The sequence below is a fragment of the Phacochoerus africanus genome, chromosome 12 (genome assembly GCF_016906955.1).
Source record: "Phacochoerus africanus isolate WHEZ1 chromosome 12, ROS_Pafr_v1, whole genome shotgun sequence".
NCBI classification, from domain to species: Eukaryota; Metazoa; Chordata; class Mammalia; order Artiodactyla; family Suidae; genus Phacochoerus; species Phacochoerus africanus.
This window is the reverse complement of record NC_062555.1, coordinates 44,833,923-44,861,802: the sequence shown is the minus strand read 5'-3', so window position 1 is coordinate 44,861,802 and position 27,880 is coordinate 44,833,923. Positions and strand designations below refer to the sequence as shown.

The window sequence follows — 27,880 nt, the reverse complement described above, 5'->3', positions numbered from 1 at the left end:
AAAAATTAATTCTTCTTTCTATGTATACTTTTACACAAAACCTAGAAAGGAATATGCCAGGTATTAATTTTTATTTGTTTCACCATAACAAAGCCACAATCAGTCTAGGTAAGCAGTACTGAGCAAAGGGAGCAAAGTTCTCTTATTCTCTTTTGAAAAGTTGTAAAATATTAAAAAGGAGTAAGACTAGCAAGTTTGAATTTTTAGCCTCACAAATGAGCCCTGAGACCATCATTCCAGCTGCACACAAGTCACTTCTTCTTGGATGACATATTCTCATCAAATTTAACCGATCCCAATCTAAACTGAGCAATTCCAAAATAATTTTTAAATGCTCCCTTGAGGCTGCCAATGGCACCAGTTAGGTTTAATGCATTAAAAGAAAGTTTGGGAGAGGAGCAAGGTGGCAGAGAAATAAGACATTCGTGCTCACCTTCTCCCACAAACACATCAAAAAGACACATCTCCATGTAGAATGATCTGCACAGAACATCTACTGAATGCTGGCAGAAGAATTTAAACCTCCAAAAAGGACAAGAAACCCTCCACATAACTGGGTAGAGCAAAAAAAAAAAAAGAGAAAAAGACAGAGAGAGAAAAGGAATCAGGATCGACTAGCATTTCTGAGAGGGAGCTGTGAAAGAAGGGAACCCACACCCTGGGAAGCCACCTAACTGACTAGGAGATCAGCCGAGACAGAGGGACCTCAAAGTTGCTGAGAAAAGTGCAGCAGCTGGACTGAGGAAGGCAAAGCAGAGTGAGAGCCGCACGGGTCACCTGCACCACCGACCAGGGCACCACAGCCTGAGACACTCAGGTGGGGGCTGGGTGCTGAGACTTAGGCTCCAGAGGTCAGTTCTGGGGAGATGACTTGGACTGACTATGTGGAGACAGCCTGAAGGGTTAGGGAGCGGTGTGCCACGGGCTGGGGAATGGAACGCCACAGCAGAGGGAACCTGGGCGAGGGTCTGGGCCCAGAGGAGAAGCAAGGCACCAGTGTTGGGGAGGACGAGAGGAGAAGCTGACCACCATAGGAATCTCCCTCCGCATGCATGGGCTCTCAGAGGGCAGGGTGCCTCTGGTGCAGGCTACAGGTGGCGAAAGGCCACGTGCTCTGGCTACAGGAGACCAGGTGCTTCTTGTTTGGGCTACGGGTAGCTGAGCGCCTCTTGTGGGGGCTAATGGCAGTGGGGGGCTAAACACCATGCTGTGCCTTTTGCTTGATCTATAGACATGGGGACAAACCACAGCAGTCATCTCAGAAACCAGAGGGAGGCATGGCCTGCCACCACTAGGGGTCTATGAACAGTGTCTACCTGTGGCCCCAGTCACCTCAGAGGGTGGCAAAAAGAGGGCACTTCAACTGAGCACCACCCATTGTTGCTCTTGCTCCCCTAGGAATACACCCGCCCTGCTACTGCCACTACCAGATGCCCAGGCAGCTCCCACACATGCTTGATCAGTCTTCCCAGGACCCTGCACTAGGAGCAGCCTATGCAGCACCTTCTGCATGAGCTAAGTGGGTCTACAGGTGGTGGAGGCAAACCACTGCAGTTATCTCTGACTCCAGAGGTGGGCGTGGCCCACCACCACTAGGGGTCCATGAACAGGCACCACTTGCAGCCCCAATCACCCCAGAGGGCACCAAAGAGGAGGGCATTGTGACCAAACACCACCTGCTGTTGCTCCCACTCCTCTGGGAACTCACACACCCTGCTACTGCCATGGCCAAATGCTTTGAGCACCATCTAAATCTGCCTGAGGCTCATTACTACTTCCCAGGGTTCTGCAACTAGGAGTAGCCAGCACCACTTTCCTGAAGGTCCTTGTTACTGTCAAGGGCCCAGTAATCAGACAAGGACTACTAGCCCTGCCCACTGACTCCTTCTCCCTGGAAACATATTCAGCATCCTGGGGATAACAGCTTGCTCACACCAAAGAAAGAGGTGGCAAATATCCAAATTCACACTCCAAAAATAAATAGTAAACACCCACAAAATACAAAGGGGCACTCTTGCATAGAAATAGCCCTCTACAGTTCAGTTTCCCTAAATTCACAGAAAAAGAAAAATACAAGCAAAATGAAGAAGCTCAGGAACCACTCCTGGTTAAAAGAACAGGAGAATTCACCTGAAGAAGCAAACAATGAAACAGACCTCTGCAGTCTGGCAGACACTGAGTTCAAAAGGGAGATAGTGAAACTACTGAAGCAATTAAGAGGAAATATAAAGGAATTAAGAGCATATATAAATAGTAATGCAGATTACTTTAGAAAGGAACTAGAAAATATAAAGAGGAACCAAAAAAATTAGAAAATTCATTTGCAGAGATGCAAACTGAGCTAAAGGCACTAAAGAGGAGAATGAATAATGCAGAGGAATGAATTAGTGACTGGAAAGATAGAATAATGGAAATCACCCAATCAGGATGGCAGACAGAAAACCAAATGAAAAAAACATGAAAGAAATATAAGAGATCTATGGGATAATATAAAGCAGGCCAATCTACACATAATAGGAATTCCAGAAGGAGAAGAAAAAGAAAAGGGGATTGAAAATATATTTGAAGTATTATGTCTGAAAGTTTCACAAATCTAAAAAAAAAAAAAAACAGATATCAAGATACAGGAAGCACACAGGGCCCCAAACAAGTTGAACCCAAACAGGCCCACACCAAGACATATTATAATAAAAATGGCAAAAGTTTAAGACAGGATTCTAAAGGCAGCAAGAGAAACACAAAACGTTAATCACAAGGAAACCCCCATAAGGCTATCAGCTGATTTCTCTACAGAAACACTACAGACTAGAAGACAGTGGCAAGACACATTCAAAGTTCTAAAAGGAAACAATTCGCAGCCTAGAATAATCTACCCAGCAAGAATATCATTTAAAATAGAAGGAGAAATAAAGAATTTCTCCAACAAATAAAAGCTGAAAGGAGTACAACAATACTAAACCCATCCTCAAAGAAATACTGAAAGGGCTTCTCCACATAAAAAAGAAGTAAGAAGAAATAGGATGGAGGAAGTCACAATTGGAAAGCAATCACTTAAATAACCCACTGTACAGATCTAAAGGGAAAAAAGCCTACTGTAAAAGTGATGATTAAACACAAGGAACAGCAAAAGGACAAACATGAAGATGTTTAAAAAGGACTTCAAAATCATAGAATGTGGAGAAGGAAAGTAAGAAAATCTAGACTCTTTCTTTTCGATAATGTGTTTGAGCCTATATGACTATTGGGTTAAAGCAAGCAGATACAGGAAGGGGTTAACATAGTTAAAAAACAGGGCAACCAGAAATCAAAACCAAACATTACATTCACAAAAACTAAAAAGAAAAGTATACAAGCATAAAATAAATGGAAATCATCCAACATAAAAGAAGAAAAGAACAAAGGACAAACATAGAATCAACTGGAAAACAAGGTTTAAAATGGCAATAAATACATATTGAATATTAATCACCTTAAATGTCAATGGAATGAATGCAGATTGGATCAAAAAGCAAGAGCCTACAATATGCTGTCTATAAGAGACTCACATATAGACTGAAAGTGAGGGGATGGGGAACGATACTTCATGTCAGGGACAAGATAGGAAATCAGGAGTTGCAATACTTATATCAGACAAAATAGACTTTAAAAATTAAGGCCATAAAAAAAGACAAAGAAGGACACTATTTAATGATAAAAGGATCCATTCAAGAAGCGGATATTACAATTATCAATATATATGCCCCTAATACAGGAGCACACAGATACATATAGCAAATACTAACAGACATAAAAGGAGAAATTGATGGGAATACAACAATAGTAGGAGAATTTAACACCCCACTCACATCAATGGACAGATCCCCTAGACAGAAATTCAATAAGGAAACAGAGATCCTAAAGGACACAATAGAAAACTTAGACTTAGTTGGCATTTTCAGGACACTACATCCAAAACAATCAGAATACACATTCTTTTCAAGTGCACAAGGGACATTTTCAAGGATTGACCACATACTGGGGCACAAAACTAACCTCAACAAATTTAAGAGTATAGAAATTATTTCAAGTATCTTCTCTGACCACAGTGGCACGAAAAACTAGAAATCAACCACAGGAAAAGAAATGAGAAAAAATGGACTACAATGGAGACTAAACAACATGCTACTATAAATCCAATGGGTCAAGAGGAAATCAAAAAGGAAATTAAAAAATACCTTGAGACAAATGATAATGAAGACACAACCATTCCAAATCTGTGAGAAGGATGGGTGGGGCCAAGTTATTCCAGGATGGCCACCTCTGGGGGAGCTCATGCTGATGATTATTCCTAGGACCTCTGCCTCCAATGTCCTGCTGCCACAGTGAGCCACAGCCACTCCCTGCTTTCCCAGGAGATCCTCCAAGACCCTCAGATGAGAAAACAGAAGCACAGAGAAGTTATGTACCTTGCCCAAGGTCACACAGTAAGTGAAAGAGCCAGGCTTCAAAACAAGAGTAGGAAAAAGTCCACAAGCCGAGGTTGGACCAGCTGCTGGAAGTCAGAGTCCTGGAGGCCTTCAGGGCAGACCCCAGCCAATCTATGCAGAGCAGCCTGGGGAGAAAATAGAAGAGATCAGGCTGGGGTCTGCTCAGGTGCATGTATTCCTTCAACTTCCCTGAGAGATGCCTTTCATAGGGAATAAGGTGGGAACTTGAGGACACCCTTCCCTTGGGAAACAAAGACAAGGTGAAATATCAGAATTGTGGAAGAAGCAAAGAAGAGGAATGCAAACTCTCATTGAGTATCTGCACACAGTAGCTCATTTAATCTCCACAGGATACAGCAGGAATTCTGACCCTGAGAGAAAAAAACAAAACAAAAAACATTCCTAAGAGAAAACTTGAAATTAATGCTTATGATGCTCTTAAAATATAAATACCACCTACTTTGCCTGAGACTTCAGTTTTGAGTTAATTAATAGAAGTTCAAACAAAACCAAAAAAAGAGGAGAAAGAGGCTATTAAACTCAGCTAATCACTGTAATCTGCTTTTGGATGAAGAATGAAGATCAGATGTCCCATGATCTATAACTGGGGATTATCATACTGGAAAAAATATCATTTAAAGCACTATCTCCAACCCAGATGAAGACTTTTCATGCACAAAGAAACTGAGATAATTCACTCAAATTCACATTTCTGACTTAAGAAGGCCCTCTGCATTGGACTGGGCCACAGAAGGGCTGCTGACCCCAAATGGCATTCATACCAGGAGGAGAAGAAAACAGCAATGGTAGGCAGCTGACCAAGAATCTGGACCAGGCCTGTGAGACTAATACTAATCTATTGGAACTGATTTACCAAATGATTGTCTCCCTGTCAACATTGAAAATTATTGTATTACTTTTTATTATATTTGGAAATTTATTTTTTAAATTTTAAGTTAAAAAAATATACTGAAGTACAGTTGAAAAAAAAATCTATAGGATGCTACAAAAGCAGTGCTTAGAGAGAAGTTCATGGTGATACAGGCTTTCCTCAAAAAAAGAAAAAAAAATCTCAAATCGACAACCTAACACACCACCTAAATGAATTAGAAAAAGAAGAACAAACAAAACCTAAAGTCAGAAGAAGGAAGGAAATCATAAAAATCAGAGAAAATCAATAAAATAGAGATTAAAAAAATTTTTAAAAATCAATAAAACCAAGAGCTGGTTCTTTGAGAAGGTAAACAAAATTGACAAACCTCTAGCCAGACTCACAAAGAAGAGGACAGAAAAAAAAACCAAATAAACAAAATAAGAAATAAAAAAGAAGAAATTTCTATGGATATTGCAGAGATACAAAAAAAAAATAAGAAAATACTATAAACAACTATATGCCAACAAATTTGACAACCTAGAAGAAATGGACAAACTTTCTAGAGACTTACAGCCTGCCAAAATTGAATCAAGAAGAAATAGATCAAGTGAACAGACTGATCACTAGAAATGAAATTAAATATGTCATAAAAACATTCCCTACAAACAAAAGTCCAGGTCCAGATGGCTTCACGGGTGAATTCTACCAAACATACAAAGAGGAACCTATACCCATCCCCCTTAAACTTTTCCAAAAGTTTGAAGAAGGAACACTCCCAAAGACATTCTATGAAGCCACCATCACCCTAATACCAAAACCAGACAAAGATACTACCAAAAAAAGAAAATTATAGGCCAATATCTTTGATGAATATAGACACAAATATTCTGAACAAAATTTTAGCCAACCGAATCCAACAGTGTATAAAAAAGATCATCCACCACGACCAGGTGGGATTCATCCCAGGTTCACATGGATGGTTCAACATATGCAAGTCAATCAATGTCATATACCACATTAACAAAAGAAAAGTCAAAAACCACATGATCATCTCAATAGATGCAGAAAAAGCATTTGACAAAGTCCAACATCCATTCATGATAAAACTCTCACCAAAGTGGGTATAGAGGGAACATACCTTAGCATAATAAAAGCCATTTATGACAAACCCAAGGCAAATATAATACTCAATGGAGAAAAGCTGCAAGGCTTCCCACTAAAATCTGGAACAAGACAAGGATGCCCACTCTCACCACTTTAATTCAACAAAGTATTGGAAGTCCTAGCCACAGCCATCAGACAAACAAAAGACATAAAAAGTATCCAAATTGGAAGAGAAGAGGTAAAACTGTCAATCTATACAGATGACATGATACTATTTATTGAAAACCCTAAAGACTCCACACAAAAACTACTTGAACTAATCAATAAATTCAGCAAAGTAGCAGGATACAAGATTAACATTCAGAAATAGGTTGCATTTCTGTATACTAACAATGAAATATTAGAAAAGGACTATAAAAGTACAATACCTTTTAAAATTGCACCCCCAAAAATTAAATACCTAGGAATAAACCTGACCAAGGAGGTGAAAGACTTATATGCTGAGAACCATAAAACATTACTCAAGGAAATTAAAAAGGATTCAAAGAAATGGAAAGATATTTCATGCTCCTGGGTTGGAAGAATTAATATCATAAAAATGGCCATATTGCCCAAAGCAATCTACAGATTTGATGTAATCCCTATTAAATTACCCATGACATTTTTCACAGAACTAGAACAAACAATCCAAAAATTTATATGGAACCACAAAAGATCCAGAATTGCCAACACAATCCTGAGGAACAAAAATAACTAGGAGGCATAACTCTTCCAGACTTTCAGGCAATATTACAAAGCCACAGTAATCAAGACAGTGTGGTACTGGCACCAAAACAGACAGACAGACCAATGGAACAGAATAGAGAACCCAGAAATAAACCCAGATACCTACGGTCAATTTATCTTCGACAAAGGAGGCAAGAATATAAAATGGAAAAAAGACAGCCTTTTCAGTAAGTGGTGCTGGGAAAACTGGACAGTCACATGTAAATCAATGAAGTTGGAACACACCCTCACACCATGCACACAAATAAACTCAAAATGGCTTGAAGACGTAAACGGAAGACAAGACACCATCAAACTCCTAGAAGAGAATATAGGCAAAACATTCTCTCCAAAATTTATAAACAATTTCTGCATCTCCATACCAAAAAAAAAAACAAGCCTATCAGAAAATGGGCAGAAGATCTAAACAGACAATTCTCCAAAGAAGACATACAGATGGCCGAGAAACACATGAAAAGATGTTCAACACCACTCATTATTAGAGAAATGCAAATCAAAACCACTCTGAGGTACCACCTTACACCTGCCAGAATGGCCAGCATCAAAAAGTCTACAAACAGGGAGTTCCCGTGATGGTGCAGTGGTTAACAAATCTGACTAGGAACCATGAGGTTGTGGGTTCGGTCCCTGCCCTTGCTCAGTGGGTTAACGATCCGGCGTTGCCGTGAGCTGTGGTGTAGGTTGCAGACGCGGCTCAGATCCCGTGTTGCTGTGGCTCTGGCGTAGGCCAGTGGCTACAGCTCCGATTAGACCCCTAGCCTGGGAACCTCCATATGCCGCGGGAGCAGCCCAAGAAATAGCAAAAAGACAAAAAAAAAAAGTCTACAAACAATAAGTGCTGGAGAGGGTGTGGAGAAAAAGGAACACCAGTACACTGTTGGTGGGATTATAAATTGGTGCAACCACTGTGGAAAGCAGTATGGAGATTCCTCAGAAAACTGAACATAGAACTACCATTTGATCCAGCAATCCTACTCCTGGGCATCTACCCAGAGAAAACCATGACTCGCAAAGACACATATACTCCAATGTTCATTGCAGCGCTATTTACAATAGCCAAGACATGGAAACAACCTAAATGTCCATCGACAGAGGAGTGGATCAAGAAGATGTGGTACGTATACATAATGGAATATTACTCAGCCATTAAAAAGAATGAAATATCGGCATTTTTAGCAACATGGATGGACCTAGAAATTACCATGCTAAGTGAAGTCAGCCATACAATGAGACACCAACATCAAATGCTTTCACTGACATGTGGAATCTGAAAAAAGGACAGACTGAACTTCTTTGTAGAACAGATGCTGACTCACAGACATTGAAAAACTTATGGTCTCTGGAGGAGACAGTTTGGGGGGTGGGGGGATGTGCTTGGGCTGTGGGATGGAAATCCTGTGAAATCAGATTGTTATGATCATTATACAACTTCAGATGTGATAAATTCATTTGAGTAATTAAAAAAAAGAATATAACAAAAAAGGCCAAAAAATAAAATAAAATAAAATGTAAAAAACTTGAAAAAAAAAAAACATTCTCTAACATCAACCGTACAAATGTTTTCATAGGTCAGTCACCCAAGGCAACAGAAATAAAAGCAAAATAAACCAATGGGACCTAATTAAACTGACAAGCTTTTGCAAAGCAAAAGAAACCATAAAAACACCCCAAAAGACAACTTACAGAATGTGAGAAAATAGTTTCAAATGATGCAACTGACAGGGGCTTAATCTCTAAAACATACAAACAACTTATACAACATGAGAGCAAAAAAACCAACAACCCAATGGAAAAATGGGCAAAAGACCTGAATAGACATTTCTCTGAAGAAGATATACAGATGGCCAACAAGCACATGAAAAAATGCTCAACATCACTGATTATTAGAGAAATGCAAATCAAAACTACTATGAGGTACCACCTCACACCAGTCTGAAGGGCCATCATTAATAAGTGCACAAATAACAAATGCTGGAGAGGGTGTGGAGAAAAGGGAACCCTCCTGCACTTCTGGTGGGAATGTAAATTGATACAACCACTATGGAAAACAGTATGGAGGTACCTTAGAAAACTGCACATAGAACTACCATATGACCCAGCAATCCCACTCTTAGGCCATATATCCAGAAAAAACTTTCCTTGAAAAAAGACACATGCACCTGTATGTTCATTGCAGCACTATTCACAATAGCCAAGGCATGGAAACAACCTAAATGTCCATCAAAAGATGAATGGATTCAGAAAAAGTGGTATATATACACAATGGAATACTACTCAGCCAAAAAAAAAAAGAAAAAAATAATGCCATTTGCAGCAACCTGGATGGAACTAGAGACTCTCATACTGAGTGAAGTCAGTCAGAAAGAGAAAGACAACACCATATGATATCACTTATACCTGGAATCTAATATATGACATAAATGAACCTTTCCACAGCAAAGAAAATCATGGACTTGGAAAAGAGACTTGTGGTTGCCAAAGGAGAGGGGGAGGGAGTGCGATAGACTGGGAATTCAGGGTTCAGACTGGGAAATCAGGGTTCATAGATGCAAACTATTCCATTTGGAATGGATAAGCAATGAGATCCTGCTGTATAGCACCAAGAACTGTATCTAGTCACTTGTGATGGAACATGATGGAGGATAATGTGAGAAAAAGAATGTGTGTGTGTGCGCGTGTGTGTGACTGGGTCACTTTGCTGTATAGTAGAAAATTGACAGAACACTGTAAACCAATTATAACAGAAAACATAAAAACCAATTAAAAAAAGAAAGTTTGATGTAGATACAGTTAGATACAGAGGACAAAGTAGTATTTCAGCAGAGGTGAAAGGGTGGGAGGCAGGAAGAAATGGGTAAAGTGGATCACTATGTGGTGACTTTCCATATAAACAGAAACTAAATTTTTGATGGTGAGCGTGTTATAGAGTACATAGAAGTAGAAATACAATGTTGCACATGTGAAATTTAGATAATGGTATAAATCAATGTTACCTCAATAACAAATAAATTAAAAAACAAATTGTCCTTTAAAAAAAATATGGTGAGCTCATTTTTGAGGAAGTTGCAAAAGTAATGCCATTGCAGAGAGATAGTATTTCAACAATTAGTGCTTGAGCAATAGGACATCCATAGGCCAAAACAAACAAACAAAGACTTTGACTTAAGACTCACACCTTATTCAAAAACTGGTTCAAAATAGATCACAATCTTTAACATAAAATATGAGGGAGTTCCCATTGTGGCACAGTGGTTAACGAATCCAACTAGGAACCATGAGGTTGCAGGTTCAATCCCTGGCCTTACTCAGTGGGTTAAGGATCCGGCGTTGCCATGAGCTGTGGTGTAGGTCGCATACGTGGCTCGGATCCCGCATTGCTGTGGCTCTGGTGTCAGCTGGTGGCTACAGCTCTTATTGGACCCCCAGCCTGGGAACCTCCATATGCCGTGGGAAGCAGCCCTAGAAAAGGCAAAAAGACCAAGCACTTTCAGAAAAAAAAAAAAAAAAAGAGAGGTAATCTTTGGCATCTATTAAGAGTTCTTAAATGTGATACCAAAACCTTGATCCCTGAAAGAAAAAGTAGACAAATTGAATTGAATCAAAATTTTAAAAACCCTCTTAAGAAATTTTTAAAAAGTTAGAGTGGGAAATGATATTTACAAGCCACATATCTGACAAATGACTAATCTTGAATATATAAAGAATTATCAAAGTCAGAGTTCCTGTTGTGGATCCATGGAAATGAATTTGACTAGTATGCTTTAGGACTCACGTTTGATCCCTGGCCTCGATCAGTGGGTTAAGGATCTGGAATTGCCATGAGCTGCGGTGTAGGTTGCAGACATAGCTCAGATCTGGTGTTGCTGTAGCTGTGGCTGTGCTGTAGGCCAGTGACTAGATCTCCAGTATGACCTCTAACCTGGGAACCTCCATATGCTGCGAGTGCAGCCCTAAATAAAAGACAAAAAATTTTATCAAACTCAACAGTAAAAAAATCAACCTATAACACCAAGGCATAATGTATGCAAAGTATAATTAATAAGGTAGACTTCATTAAATTAAAAACTTCTGTTCTGCAAAAGACACTGTCATTAAGAGAATGAGAAGACAAGCCATAGACTGGGAGAAAATATTTATGAAAGACGCATCTGGTAATGGCCTGTTATCCAAAATATGCAAAGATCTCTTAAAACTTAAGAAAATGAACCATCTCATTAAGAAATAGTCAAAAGACCTAGACACCTCACCAAAAAAGATTACAGATGACAAATAACTATATGAAAAATGCTCAGTATCATTATGTCAATAGGGAAATGGACATTAAAATAACAATGAGATATCCTTTAGTAGGTGAATGGATGAACAATCCACTAAAAGAAATAAGTAAGACAGAAACAAAAAACCAAAATACACCAAAAGAAAGAACAAGGAAATAAAAATAGTATACTAGAAAATATTTAAAACAAAAGAAGGTACTACTAGAGAAATAAACAAAAAATATGACGTATGAAAGAAAAATAGCAATTGTCAGATGTAAATCCTATCTTAGTCAACCAAGCAATCAGTCACCTGTCACAGTAATTGGTATAGCAATGGATACATGACCCAAGCTGATTCAATATGAGGTTAGTCTGGTCAGTGATTAGGGAATGAGTCTTCCACTGGACAAGAAAAAGGATGACTGGATTGATGCTGGCCTTTAACTGATGAGTCCAAGTGGAGCTAACCCAAGGATGTTGCTGACATAAGGCAAAGGCAGAATAAATAGGGGAAAAAGAAACCGACCCTTGGCTGACATTGTTGAAGGGGCAGGGCTCCCACAGATAGCATATAAGGTGCTTCTGGGTGGAAGAACTGGAAAAGTCCAGCCTGTAGTAGCATGGCACTGCTATAGAGGTTCTTTTATGTGAATAAAATGGCATTCCTTCCTCCAGGCAGACCCAGCTTCATGCCTGGGCATACAGATTGTGAGCTGGACTCAGCTCCCATTTGCCCCCTTGCCCAGGCACTTTGCGCAGTGCACCCTCTACACAACCATACAATGGATCTCTGAACCTTGCCTGAAACCTGTTTTTTTAATATATTTTCTTTGTTGATTAAGCCAGTTTGAGTAAGTCTTTTCTATTGCTTGCAACCAAAGTAGCACAACTCATGCAGCATTCTTATCATAAAACGAGGTGTGATAAATAATAGATTCTTCTCAGCTTCTGTTTCAGCCGAGAAGTTAGGCTGGAAGATGATTCTACAGATCTCATGCAGGGAAGTTGGACATTTTGTATATTGCAGCTATGAATGGGTTAAAATATTTCCTATTGTACTTTGGGACTCTGAGTATATTTTGACCAAGGCTGTAGCATTGACATCAGGTAGTAAAAAAAAAAATCAAAATTTTGGAGATTTTGAGTATATATATTGTGACCTTAAGTTAGGTCTAATGTGAGCAATACAAGCTTAGTCTGCAGGTGGTCTTTCTGAAAGCAGGAGGAAATATAATGCAGTAGTTGCTGTCTGAACTAACATCTGCTGAACTGACTGTTTAAACCACTTAATACACTGCATTCTTCTGTGAAACATCCTTACTGAAGCCCATGGTCCTCAGAATGTGGGTCTAGGTGCTGCCCTCACCCCACCAAGCACACCTGTTCCCACTGAGTTTTATAGCTACCCAATTTATTTGTGTCTTTTTCCTGAACATATTTATGCCAGTTATGTTTATTGTAATTATATGATTTCGTAAATATTACAGAATTACAGAAACCAATAAACTATGACTATGACAAGAGAGGGTTTTTTTTGTTTTGTTTTGTTTTCCCCTACACAACCTAGATTAAATGCTTTGGAAAGACTTGATAAAAGTCAACTGCTTAAAAACTGCTCTCAAGCTATAAAAATTGGGGGAAATAGTAAAAATTTTAAAGGATTTTTCTCTCCTCTACTTCACAAGGTCCTTTAAATTCTCACTTCACATTAAAAGAAAACAAGAATAAAAGAAACGGTAAATCGTATGCCTCAATGCATTAGGCCTAAGGTTTAATGTGAGAAAAAGAACCCACACTTGAAGAAAAGGCCTTGGCCTCATGCCCAAAGTTGGCGAGGGGATGAGTGAAACTACCATGTCTATAAAATCTTTGCTACCCTTTTATGTTTCCTTTTGACTTTACACTGACCAACAAGCAGTCCTTGCTCTGAGAGTTAAGAGGTTTCTACTGTCGGGCTTTGCGAAGAAATAGTTTTCTATGGAACTGATCATCCATGGTCATCCATCTGAGACCTCTCAAGGCCAATCAAGCTAGTTGTCCTTCACAAGCTGAGGCTGAAAGCAGGAAGGTGGGAACTTCCCATGAGAGTGAGTAAGCTTAGTCCCGAGCACCTGTCTCCCCAGTCCCTGTGTGCATTTCAAATAGCTTAAGTTATGCATTAGTGACTCAGTGGGGAGGACACACCACATTTTTAAGGTAACTGTATTTCCAAGAAGCCCAAGTCTGGCCAATAATTGTTGATGTCCCTGAAGCTCTTGGGTGGAGGGAAGAGGACTTCTCTCTTCCTCTTCATGGACAGGCTGCTGATAGTCACCCTACAACCAGGAGCTGATAAGGAGGAAGGTGTGGGCTTGGGGAACATCACGGGGCTGTTGACCAAGACCTGCCCGACCGAGAAGGCCACCTTGACTCTTCTTGTCTTTTTAATTATCTAAGTCCATAGATTTCCTTTACTGTTTGGATTTGGTTTTCTGTTTGTTCCCAAGAGCAGCTTTTTGGCTTAGGGCATGGACGAGGTGGTCTGAAAGTGGATTCTTTCAATGTTCAACCAGATAAAGAATGTATCTATCGCCTTTGGAGGAATGTGGGGAAATGTAAGTTTTTTTGTTTGTTTGCTTTTTTTCGGTTTTTTTTTTCTCCCCCCAGCGAGTGACATTTCCAGAGATGTTTTATGGGCCCATTGATCTTCTAGGGTCCCTTATTGGCTGGTGTCATGGACAACTGCCCAGCTGGACTTCCACTTAACCTACCTCTGATGTTGTTATAAAGTGGGCTCTGCCCAAAGGCCAGTGGATGAATTACAGCAGGACACCCAGACTACAAGCCAAATGAGCCCTTTAAAAAATGTGTATGGCCAAACTGAAACATTACTCTAAGTGATGCAGCAGAGCAACACTGTCAAGGGCAGGGAGCAATCAGGGGTGAATCTACTTGCTTTGCAGCAGGACAGAGTCATGTGGTCAGCCTGGTACAGTGCATGTCCCCACCTCACCCCCCATCCCCAGTGGGACGTAAAGGAGGAAGGGTGTGCATCTGATGCAGACACTCTCTGTGCTGGCCCTGGACCGTCTTTCCTGGGATCTGCTCCCTGCAGTGCTGGACGGATGCACCCTGCAGGCTAGTTCCCAGGCTGGGAGGGCCAGGGCAGACACAAGTGGGAGATGGGAGAGGATGGAGGGAGAAGCCAGGATGTCTGTCCTGTTCCCTCTCTGCCCATGGGAACGTCTGATGCCATAGGGGGTCGAGTCCAGCTCCCCTCTGATTACCTTCGCTCTTTGCACCCTCACTCTGGCCCAGGGACGCGGTGGTGACTTCCCGCTAGTGTCCACCTCTGGGTTGCCTCTCTGTCTGCTACTGGCATTTCAGCTCTGTTATCCCCTGGGTATCCAGTTTCCTGCATCAGGACCCCTGTTTTAGTATTATTACTATTACGATTATTACTTACTTTTTAGGGCCACACCCAGAGCATATGAAAGTTCCAAGGCAGGGGTCAAAATGGAGCTGCAACTGCCAGCCTATGCCACAGCCACAGCCAAGTGGGATCTGAACCACGTTTGTAACCTATACCATAGCTCACAGCAACACCGGATCCTCAACCCACTGAGCGAGTCCAGGGATCACACCTGCATCCTCATGGATACTAGTTGGATTCATTTTCACTGCACCACAATGGGAACTCCTCTTTTTTTTTTTTTTTTGCTTTTTTTAGGGCCGCACTTGCGGCATATGGAAGTTCCCAGGCTAGGGGTCAAATTGGAGCTGCAGCTGCCGGCCTACACCACAGCAACAGTAATGCCAGATCAGAGCTGGGTCTGCGCCTTATGCCATAGCTCATGGCAGTGCTGGATCCTTAACCCACTGAGCGAGGCCAGGAACCAAATCAGCATCCTCAAGGATATGAGTGAGGTTTGTTTCCACCGAGCCACAACGGGAACTTCCAAGGCCTCTGTTTTATATATCCAAGTGATTTTTCTTCCTTGAGAAGGAGAAGGCCCTGACTGAGAACAGTATAAATTAGGCCAGAGCTTCAGAAGGATTGGCCCTAAATACACTGTCATACTGCTCTTCCATAGCTGAAGGTCTTTAGTCTATTTGTTACACATTTATTAAATGCTCATGTTATTTTTTCCCCCTTGCATTCTCAACATTTCTTCTACTTATGACTGAAAGTTACACTTCAGCTTATAAATGGACTTTCTTGTTTTCTAGTTATTACATTTTGGCATAACACTTTCCAAACACTGTTTTATTATGTTCCACACTTAAAAAGCCACCTGGATATTCTCCCTTTCTAGTCTTTTTGTTAAACTATCTTTAAGCCCCCTTGCGTGTTTTTGTAATGTGTAACGCAGACTCTGTTACGACAGAAAAATTTCAAAAGACTTGTGCAGCTGGGAACTTTTTGATGATTTCATTTTATAAGCCCTCTGGAATGAACGTGGGCATTAAGCGGCACAATGAAGACAATATCAGTTTAACAAGATTTGAGTGGCCTTATTTTTACGGAGAAGTTAACGTCGCTAGACACTGCAATTCCACCAGTGGCTTTCTCTGCAATGTTTAAAAAATGGAATTTAGCAGACGTATAAAATGGAAAAAAAAATAGGAGCGTTGTCATAAATCTTTTTTACGAAAGTGTTTTGTGATTGCTTCACAAAAAAACAAGATGAGAAAGTCCAGGTGCTATTTGTTAAAGCGTAGGGTTGATGTTTCAGCATCTCAAAGGGATCTAATGAAAGAAACTAAGGAACACAGGTCATGTTTGATAGTAACTCACCAAAGACATCAGGTCCATCTGGCTTCTCTCCAAGGAAAAGCGATACATGGGGCCAAAACGTGAAAAGTCCACAATATGGCAGAACTCAGCAGACTTCCGTCCTGGCCTTGGGGCTGCCTTATGGGGGTCACGAGAGGGAGACCTGAGGGCAGGTTGCAGAGGTGGGATCGGATCACTCTGGTGACTACCCGGTGTGGTGGTCACACCAGCCACTTGTACCACTAATACCATCCCCTGAAAGGAGGTCACACGGCCAAAGTACTTGGGCCTGCTTCCCTCTTTTCCGTCTGAATGCTGATAAAGTCCCAGAGATTTCATCGTTGGACCAACTGGGCTCCTCCACAGGCTGGCTTTTTGTTTTTGTTTTGGGATATTTTGTTGAATAGATAGCTTGCACTTCCCCTTCTGAAAAACACTTAAAGACTGTTTAATATCCTGATTGAAAAAAAATATATTTTGAGAGATTGCTAGATCAGTATGAGCTCACTTGTGCTTTTTTTTTTCTCCTTCCTTTTAGGGCTGCACCTGCAGCATATGGAACCTTCCAAGCCAGGGGTTGAACTGGAGCTGCTGCTGAGGCTTACACCACCGATACAGCAACCCTGGATCCGAGCTGCATCTGTGACCTATGCCGCAGCCTGTGGCAATGCCGGATCCTCCACCCACTGAGTGAGGCGATCAAACCCGCATGCTCACCTATGTTGGGTCCTTAACCTGATGGGCCGCAAGGGAACTCCTTGAGTAAACTCTTTTGGAGACTTCAGTGAAGAAGGCAAGGGAGCAGATCTTTGAATTACAGTATAACCACACTGTAAAACATGTGGATAGTCAAGACTAAGGCAAGCAAAACACCTGTCTCTGAAGCCTAACATAACCACTATTACAATTCTAGTGAATTCCTGTCCCTTCCCCTGTTTTTCATATGCATTTTTTACGTAGTTGTAATCATAGTCCTGCTTTGTGAATTTGATGTTAATGTGTCTGTGTATACTTAGAAATGACATCGGAGGATGGAGAAACAAACTTTTTACGTTCTTATTTTTCCCTTTCATTTGAAAGCTGTGTTGTGCTCAGAAGTAATCATAGACACATGGATGTAGTGAATGGTTGGGAGTCTCTTCTGGGGGCTGAAAGTTCAGCACACATGTTACACGAACATGTTTGGAGACCAAAAATATAATGGAAAACAAATTGTTGAGGGCTGCTGATGTCACCGTCTAGTTCTAAATATAGAAAGTGGTATTGACAGAAACAGCCACGTCTTCAGCTTCTGCAGATGTCAGCATTTTGTTGGGATTTCAGTTCTTGATCAGATTGAATTAATTTTGAATAGACAACTGAAAGTTAATTTAATTGACAGTATGGGCCACTCAAAAATTGGAAGACTACAACATCTTCTCCCCAAGGTGGTACTTTCCCAAAATGTAGTTTTCACTTATTGAATTTCACGCCCTGTTGAATCCTAGAGATGCTGCTTTAAATGCAGAGGTAGGTTAATTAAAATACTTTTGCAAAGCAAAATGTAGAACTGGCCAGATTCTTTGCTTCCATATTGTCAAATAACACATGAATCATGTTAAATATTTAGTTGGTAAAGAGTCATAAAAGTGGCTTCTAATAAATATTTAGCCTAGATGAAAATATTTTTTAAAAGAAAACCATATGCTTATCTTCATGACGTACAAATAGGAAATGGTTATGGGTCCCACACACAATGCTTAATGTGATCTACATCTTTACTGATATAAAATTTATGGTCAGTCATACACGTTAACATTTCAGTTTTACTAAGACGAGGACATGTTTTCAAGACTCCTGAGGGTAGCTGACGATTCCACCCAGGGCAGATTACATAGCAAGGCTCTCTTCACTCTTCTTTTCTGTGCTAGTATCTCTCTGGTCATTAGTGGGTCAGGGTAAAAGTATAACTTGTTGGGTTCCACCACCCAACCTTCCCTCTAAATCTTGGCTGTGGTGATGTAGTTTTAGAGGCCCAAGTTCCTGCTTTTGATTTGACCTGATTCCTACACGAGTACTTCTGAATTCTTCTTGTGTTTGCTGTGCTGGCTTCCCTTTGGACCTTGATCTCATCTAGCCCTGGTTGGTACCCTCCCCTGCAAATGGAGAGAATTCCAGAATCTGCTTGATAATTTAGCTAGGTACATGACTTAGCTGCATCGGGTTCCAAAATAACCTGATCATAGCAATATTAAACCAGCATCTCTTACAATACACCAGTTAAATATGCTTTCACTTAAGAGAGGAACTCCAAAGTTTATAGTTCTTTCTGTAAGTAGCATATTTTGAGAAAGCCAATTATTTGCAGTCATTTATTCTTTCAGGCCATTTTTCTTTCTTTTTTTTTTTTTTTTGCCTTTTCTAGGGCCGCTCCTGCGGCACATGGAGGTTCCCAGGCTAGGGGTCTAATCGGAGCTGTAGCTGCCGGTCTGCGCCAGAGCCACAGCAATGCGGGATCCGAGCCACGTCTGCAACCTACACCACAGCTCATGGCAACACCGGATCCTTAACCCACTGAGCAAGGCCAGGGATCGAACCCGAAACCTCAAGGTTCCCAATCGGATTCTTTAACCACTGCGCCACAACAGGAACTCCAAAGATGATTCTTTTTTCTTTTTCTTTTCCCAAGGTTCCCAATCGGATTCTTTAACCACTGCGCCACAACAGGAACTCCAAAGATGATTCTTTTTTCTTTTTCTTTTCCCAAGGTTCCCAATCGGATTCGTTAACCACTGCGCCACAACAGGAACTCCAAAGATGATTCTTTTTTCTTTTTCTTTTCTTTTTTTTTTTTTGGTGGTCTTTTTAGGGCTACACCCACAGTATATGGAGGTTCCTGGGCTAGGGGTTGAATTGGATCTGTAGCTGCCAGCCTACACCTCAGCCGCAGCAGCACCAGATCTGAGCCACATCTGTGACCTACATCACAGCTCATGGCAACTCTAGATCCTTAACCCACTGATCGAGGCCAGGGATTGAACCTGCGTCCTCATAGATACTAGTCAGATTCGTTAACCACTGAGCCATGATGGGAACTTCCAGGCTATTTTTCATACTGATTCATGAACTTACTGATTCAGTATCCTCTTTCCCTATTACCCTGTCTTGTTTTATTAATTTTGAAAGATCAAATGGATGTGATATTGATAAATATAATTTAAACTTTTGTAACCTTCAATTATATGTTCTAAAAATGAAAAATAAAAAATGCCTGACATTATTTAAATGCCAAAGAACATTTAAGTGATTTTAATCAGATATGCAATGAAATACAAGATTTGTTAAGACTTTGTTGTCATCTTTTTAACTTTTGGATCAATCCAGAATCAAATGAATTTATGTTTGTTTAGCATATTTATGAGTAAGTTTATTAGTAATTCTGAAAAACATAATTTCTAAATCCAGATGATTCTTTTTTTTTTTTTTTTTTGGCCACACCCAAAGGATGTGGAAGATCCTTGGGGCCAAGGATCAAGCCTGTGCCAAAGCACTGACCTGAGCCATGGCAGTGACAACAGATCCTCAACCCCCTGTGACACAGGGAACTCCAAAATCCTGATGATTCTTAACCAGTTTTATTTCTTAAAGTATAGATTTGATTTTAAGGCAATTTACACATTCCTCCTCAAAATGCTTATCTAACTTGAGTTGGTGAAGTCCTAAATGCTCCTGGTTGAAATGTAATACATAAGCTATGAATTCAAAGCAGTTGAAAAAAACTTTGTTGTTATCGTGTATGATATTTACTCTACCACTAAGAAAAGCATTCCTGGAGTTTCTGTTGTGACTGAGCACTAATGAACCTGACTAAGATCCATGAGGACGTGGGTTCTATCCTTGGCTTCACTCAGTGGGTTAAGGATTCAGCTCAGATCTGGCGTTGCTATGGCTGTGATATAGGCTGGCAGTCGACCCCTAGCCTGGGAACTTTCAATGCTGTGGGTGCAGCCTAAAACAAACAAACCAAAAAAAAAAAAAAGCATTCCTATGTAAGAATAAAAAGACTTTTTATAATCTGCAGCTTATTTCAATATGCAAAGTCAAATTCCTCTCACATTAAAAAAACCTATAAAAATCATCAGCTGCTATAGCCAATGTGTTATAATGGTCAAGAAATTGCTTTCCCAATAACTGCAAAAAAAATTCATAGTCCAAAAGAATTGACTGAGGAAGCCAAGTACATATTTCATAAGAAACAGAGATTATTTGAAATACGAGATGAACAGATACTGAATCACAGACTTTGAAAAACTTATGGTTTCCAAATGAGACAGGTTGGGGGTAGGGGATGGGCTAAGGGTTTGGGATGAAAATGCTATAAAATCGGGTTGTGATGATCATTGTACAACTATAAATGTAATAAAATTCATTGAGTAATAAATAAAAAAACAAAACAAATAAAATACTAGAATTTTCCAAAAGAGTAAAAATGTGCATTAGTGAAATGTCAAAATTCCAACAAAGTTATAATCTCCCTCCAAAAATAGTTGTTAAACATAAATACCATGGCTTTAGGGAAGTAACAAAGACAGAACCATCTGGTGAAAACTGATTACATGTTAACCACTTGAAGTTAAAAAAAAAAATGCTCCGAAAATAAGTACACCGCTAGTAAGGACCTAGAAATCTGACCAGAAATTGCTTCCTAAGTAGGACTACGAGTACATGAATCTCCAGTACTTGTTAAAAAAAGATTGAGGAAGCAATTAGATTTTTCTCAACAATAAAAATATACAATTACTACTCACTGGTAAGTTCTTTTGCCTCAATGCAAACACCCACTCATTTCAAGTAAAGCCCTCACTTGAGGTAATGACCAGAAACAGGAAATGAAAAAATATAGATTCTAAAAGTAGTCACAAAAAGCCTTATATTGCCCATGGTGTAAAACCTGAGAATACCAAAGAGCTGATGGAGGGAACTCTCACAATGTACACTGTTTAGAACAATTATTCACAGCATAGCTTTGCCCCAAGAAGAGTATCTATTACGAAAAACATTTCCAGTCTAATTTATGCTATTCCATTGACATTTTAAAAGCTATTCCTGGATCAAATGTTTAAAAGAAAGATATTAAAATGTTTAAGGTTCAAAGACTATCTACAAATAAGAAAATGACTCAGGAAAAATTATGAAAATGGGCAAAATAAGCAAAGAGCAATCATACAGAAGAGAAAGGCAAATGGTCAACAGACGTAAGCAAACATAGGCGTTCCCCTCATGGCTCAGTGGTTAACGAACCCAACCAGTAACCATGAGGTTGTGGGTTCAATCCCTGGCCTTGCTCAGTGGGTTAAGGATCTGGCATTGCTATGAGCTGTGGTGTAGGGGTCGTAGATGCAGCTCAGATCTGGTGTTTCTGTGGCTCTGGCATAGGCCGGCAGCTACAGCTCCAATTCAACCCCTGGCCTGGGAACCTCCATATGCCAAGGGTGTGGCCCTAAAAAGACAAAAGATGGGAAAAAAAAAAAAGAAGCAAACATGTTCAGCCTTATTAGTAGTAAGCAGATTAAAACAATAATATTCTCATCAGATCAGCAAAATTTAAAGATTGATAACATCTGGTATTGTCAAGGGCATGTGCATATATTGGTGAGCTGTAAATTGTAGAATCTTTTTGGAAGGTGATACACAGTATGTATTCAACACTCTTAAAATACACATTTTCTTTGCCATAGCAGTCCAACCTTTTGGTCATTGTAGCATGAGGAGAAGCAGCAAGAATAAAGATAGGTTACGAATTCTTCTGCAGCAGCTCAGGTTGCTACAGAGGTAGGTGCAGGTAAGATCCCTGGCCTGGCGCAGTGGGTTAAACGACCTGGTTTTGCTGTATGTACAGCTCAGATTTAATCCCTGGCCTAGCAATTTCTATATGCTATGGGTGTGGCCATGAATAAAAATAATATAAAATGTTTCCAGAAAAGTTGAAAGTAAAAGGATGAAAAAGATACACCAAGAAAACCCCCAACAGAAAGCTGGTGTATCTCTATTAAAATCAGATGAAATATACTTTCAGGCAAATTATCCTTGCTAGCGAAAAGGTAACTTGATAATGAGAAAAAACTTAAAGCCTTAGAAAAGATAACACATTAAAATTTCTATGTACCTATGAAGATAGCTTCAAAATGTAAAAAGTAGAAATCTTCCATATGATTAATTTCGGCTGAGATGTAAGTAGAATTGTGGTACGGCAATTTCCTTAAAAGAAAGCCAGCGTGTGACCTTGGCCCCTTTCTAAGCTTTTTTCTGTTCTATTGTCTGGAATGTGGTCCTGAGGGCTAGAGGTGGAGTAGACCTTGGAAATGTGGGTCCTACCCAGTGGAGGAAGAGCATGGGCCCCTCTGGATTCTGCAAAGCTGAATCACTGCTGCAGACTATTGCTATAATAAACGTCTGTCCTCTGGAAGCCACTGCTTTTGAAGACTCTGTTTCTCACACTAGAACCTTAACTTACCCCAATTAATACAGGGCTATTAATCTTAACAAATACAGAGTGGACTGACAGAAGCTGGGGAAGTAGACACTTTTGCAAAGGAGACGGGAAAATCCTCAAGGCTTTCCTAATCCCAGAGAATGCCTGTGGTGTTACTGTGATGCTTAGGCAATCAATAAGAAGAAAAAAGTTTCCTCAAATAGCAAGTGGCAATATCCTGCACATGGTTTATTAATCTGTGCTTCTGCCTCTTCCTTTCAGCTGATTCGCCAGTTAGTGAGGAAGCAGAAGATTAATTTGGTTCATTGAGACTTCCTCTTTAAAAAAAAAATTTTTTTTTTCTACCTTAAGCACTTAATAACTATGGAAATTGCGAAATGGCCCATTTGTGCTTAAAATCCTCCATAGTAAATTTAATTGAGTAAATGCAATATCCCTTGGAGAGAACGGCACACATTCTCATTTCTGTTCTACGATATCTGATTACAATCTATTTGTGGTCCCTAGAGACTAGTTTCATTCCTGCTGCTGTTTGCTGTTGTTTTTTAAGCCAGCGACAAAAACCCAGAGAAGAACTGCTCAAGCACAAACACTTGCCAGGCAATATTACGGGGATGAGAATATGAATCATCGAGGAAGTGAAAGATTTCACTATGGAAAACCAATGCCGTTGACCTCAATAATGCTCTTCAGGACCCCAGCGCTGAGGCTAGTAGGTTCTGGCTCGTTGTGATTGGTACAAATCCATGCGGGGGTGTATCCGAGGGTGCGGCCAAAGACCTTGAAAGGCAGAGGAATACAAGGATGCTCAATGAACCAGGTAAGTGCTTTCCAAACTGGGGGAACATAGAAACTCCCCCGCAAAGGGGCTGTGGGTGTAGACGGTTTTTAAGAAATCAATTTCCAGATTCCAAATTGTTTCTGCAACTTGTCTATCTGAAAACATCCCTATGCCATAAACCTCATCCCCATTTTCTACTCCTACCATTTTGCAAGCATCCTTTTTCCACTTTATAGGAGTCTGAGACATATTCCAGTCACTGAAATAGACAAATCATCCCACTATAAAACCCTAATTTATTTATTTTCTTACAAATAAATCACACTGAATGGTAAAGCTAATTTTCTTTCTTCCTCCTTACTTTTTTTTCTTTCTTTCTTTCTTTTTTTTTTTTTTTTTTTTTTTTTTTTTTGCTTTTTAGGGCCAAACCCACAACATAGGAAAGTTCCCAGGCTAGGGGTGCAATGGGAGCTGTAGCTGCCAGCCTACACCACAGCCATAGCAGCAGGCAGATCCAAGCCGAGTCTGCAACCTACACCACAGCTCACGGGCAACTCCGAATCCTTAAGCCACCGAGTGAGGCCAGGGGTCGAACCCACATCCTCATGGATACTGGTCAGATTTGTTTCCTCTGTGCCACCACAGGAGCTCCGAAAGGTAATTTTCATTGCAAATAATGTATCCATCATTTCAATATTTGAAAAGGATAATGCTCTTGGCTTTTACCTCTTTAATAATGCACAAAGTTGAAGGGCAGAGAGGACCAGTCACTCAAAGAATGCTTCTTTTCTCAAAATCAGTAATATCCTCCCTCAGCCATGCTCTCATTTGGTAGAGACACATGATTTACTAGGCATCTGGAAGCCATTCTTTTAAGACGTCTTCACTGTTTCCTTTGGTGTTTTTGGGAGACATCACCCGGATATTATTAATCCTCAGTTTGTTTTTCCAAAATATCAAGTCTCACATTAAATCCTTTATTCTCCGGGAGGATTTCTGGAGTAATCACTTCTTGGCTAGACTGCACGTTTTTGATATCAAATAACTTTCCCTGCATTCCAGTGTATTTTGCTCTGAGTTTTTCCTTTTAAAAAAATCCAGAACAGGGACCAGAGCTACTTGACATAAAATGGGGTGAAGCATTTTTTTTTTTTTTTTTGGTGATAGTCTGTCTTCTTATTTAGATAAAACAGAGAGAGCTGAGAACAAAACAGAGAGACTTCGAATAAAACAGTTTATAAAAAGATTTTTAAGAGACTCAGAATAACTGCGTGAAAATAAGCAAATCACAACACTTACCCATTAATTCTGGGGATTCATTCTACATATTCTTTTTATTTAACCAATGATTATGTGTTTAAAGTACTGGTATATGTTCTTAGATAGTCCTGTTCAGAAATAGAGAGCATGGAGTTCCCATCATGGCTCAGTGGTTAATGAACCCGGCTAGTAACCATGAGGATGTGGGTTCAAACCCTGGCCTCACTCAGTTTTTTAGGACTCAGTGTTGCTGTGAGCTCTGTGGTGTAGGTGGCAGATATGGCTCAGATCTGGCGTGGCTGTGGCTGTGGTGTAGGCCGGCAGCTGCAGCTCTGATTTGACCCCTACCCCATACATATACCATGGATGCAGCCCTAAAAAGACCAAAAAAGAAAGAAAAGAAACGGAGAGTATGATAAGGCAACAAGAAGTATCATGATAATGTAAGGGGAAGGAAGTCTAAACACATTTGATGAATGATATGATGAAGAAGTCTACCTTGGTAGAATAGATTATTAGTTCGAGTCATTTCTTCACTCTGCTAAAGTGGTGTCATAGACCCACACCCTTGCCGTGGTGTCATGGTGGGCAAATAAGACCTCCCCACCCTTTGATCTTGGGCTTGGCCTTGTGACATTTGGGATTCATGGGATGTCAGTTGACGTGATGCAATCAGAAGCTTGGAATGTCCATGGATGCAACTGACCACAAATCATACATGCCCCGGGTAACCACTGCCCCAAGCCTGCATTCTGGAATGAGACACGTGGACCAGATTCACAGCCTAGAACCAGGCCCAGAAGCACACAGCCTGATGAGCCAAACTGCAAGAAACCGCAACTGACCTAAAGATCTGTGAGTGCGAGTGCAAGTCCACATAAACCATGAGTGCAGCCCTAGGTGCTTGTCACAGGAGCTTCTCCTTCTCTGACAGTCTGTTCCTTGGCACTGCATCACTTCAAGTCTGTGCGATACTCTGCCAGGCCTACGTGATGGAACACAAGCTCTCCACAAAGTGGTTGGCCCTGGTTCTTCTTGAGAAGTTGATTGGATCCAGGTTGGGTTTTTTTGTTTTTTTTTTTTTCCTTAAAAATGACAGGGATGGGCGAGACTCTGACTTGTCTGTGGCATTGCTCAACATTTCCAGATTTCTAAATGACATGCTTAAACGGCTCTGTCTTGTTTTTCCCCTTTGAGAGATTCTGGTTGACTTCTTACTCTGGAAGAGGAGGGGACAATTCTGTTTCCACCTCCTGCCCCATGCTACCCACACATCCCCATCTTCCAACACCTGTCTATCTGATGGGAGGACTCGCAAGCGTCAGCACCTGTAGAGCTTTGCATTCAGCCTGGCCGGTCTCAGCTCTTCTGCCCAAAGATGCAAGTCAGACTGCCAAGTGAGGAAGGTGGCCAGGAGAAGGGGAGAAGGGGATTGTCAGCATTTAGGGAGCCCCTATTCACTTAGTTGCATGATTTCAGTACAGTGTTTTCAGCTGTTCTGGTGCCCCGACTTATAAACCCTTCTATTGGGGAAAAGGTTTATAAGTCCAGCTACTCCTTGAACAAGGCTTTCCAGCTGTCTTCCTGTTTTCAGTCCACTCTGCACCTTCAGAGATGCCTCCAAGTTCAGAGTCTTTCCAGGGTCTATTTTTCTGCAAATGTTTTATTTTTATTGGCTTTGGTCCCTTCAAGCTTTTAGGTTTCAGCTTTCTCCTCTCGGCTAAGCCATTTCAACCATTCTGTTTTCTATTACCCACATTTTGTTGATATGTTTCACCCATTTCATCTTCCCTCCTATCCTCTTTCCCCACTGTCATTTTAGTGGGTTTTGGAGATGTGCACAATGCTCATATTTGACTGGAAACAGTGCTGTGGCATATGGGTTTAATTACTATATTTACTTAAATATTTAATTGCAGACCAGTTTTTATCATTTCTAAAGGTGTGGCTCAAACTGATAAGAGCATGTACCTCTCAGGGTTTACTTTTTTATTTTTCATTTAGACAGAACTGAAGTACATAACATGTCCTCCCAATATTCAATTAGAGATTTCTGTTATTTTGGTTATCTTCTTACTCAAATTTTCCAGTCAAAAGGCCATTTAACTGCACCACACGTAAAAACAAGATAAAGATCAGAAAAAAACACTTTTTTCTCCATGAAGCTGCTTCAAGTCCAAATGTTTAAGGCAATCCTACACTTTAAAATTTGTTTAATACCTATGAAATGACCTTTGATATTGGATATATGGCCTAATTTTAATAAATCTGTACATATAATTTAAACTTACTTTAAATTTTGTTTGATGCCTATGAAATGACCTTTGATAATGGATATATGGCCTAATTTTAATGAATCTGTACATATAATTTAAACTTACTCCTATATTCTATGCCTATTGTTTTCTTACACAGTCCTAATCATTTACTGGCTCATGGTAACAGATCAGAGGATAAGGAGGTATATACCTAAAAACAATAATTCTTCCCAATCCATTCACTTTCTAAGGCAATGTATATTACTGATTTGCTCTGTAATCATCCACAATTTATACTTATACCTAAGAAATCCTATGTTAAAATTGTTTCACTAATTCAGGACATTGGAATTCAAGATACAATAGACAATTTATTCCAGAGTGAGGCACTAGGCTGAGATATAAAATTGTAAAGGTTATAACTGGAAAGTCAATTTCCTGACTCACCAATATTGAAGTTATAGACGGGAAATGAGTGGATTTCCAGGGAAGAGCTTTTTGGAGAGAGCCGTGCTAGCCATCTCTTTCCTACTCACCTGCCTCCCAACCTCAACTCAGAAGGAACAAAGAAGAGGGACTTCTAGGAGATACTTAGAGAGCTCAATAGGTGTCCTCTGCCCTGTGTAGTTGTGAGTTGGGGAGGGGACAGTGGATGAGAGACAGACAACAGACTCTGACAGCAAAGTGGAGGAAGCATCTCCTGTGATGGGACCGACCTCCACTGCAGAGTCTGTTGGGTAAATAATGTGTGAGTGCTTGTGAGTGCTTGTCATGGGCCAGATTTTGGCTGTGGGTGACAAATACAGTGGTGGGGGTTTGAGGAGGTGGAATGGCAGCTGTAAGATCTCAGCAGAGAGTAAATGT

General features: G+C 40.3%; 1 long non-coding RNA gene across 3 annotated transcripts in view; it reads right to left on the bottom strand.

Moving 5' to 3' along the window:
• LOC125112777 (uncharacterized) overlaps positions 1 to 27,880 on the bottom strand; it is a 78,151-nt gene that overhangs the window by 42,642 nt on the left and 7,629 nt on the right. The window lies entirely within an intron of this gene.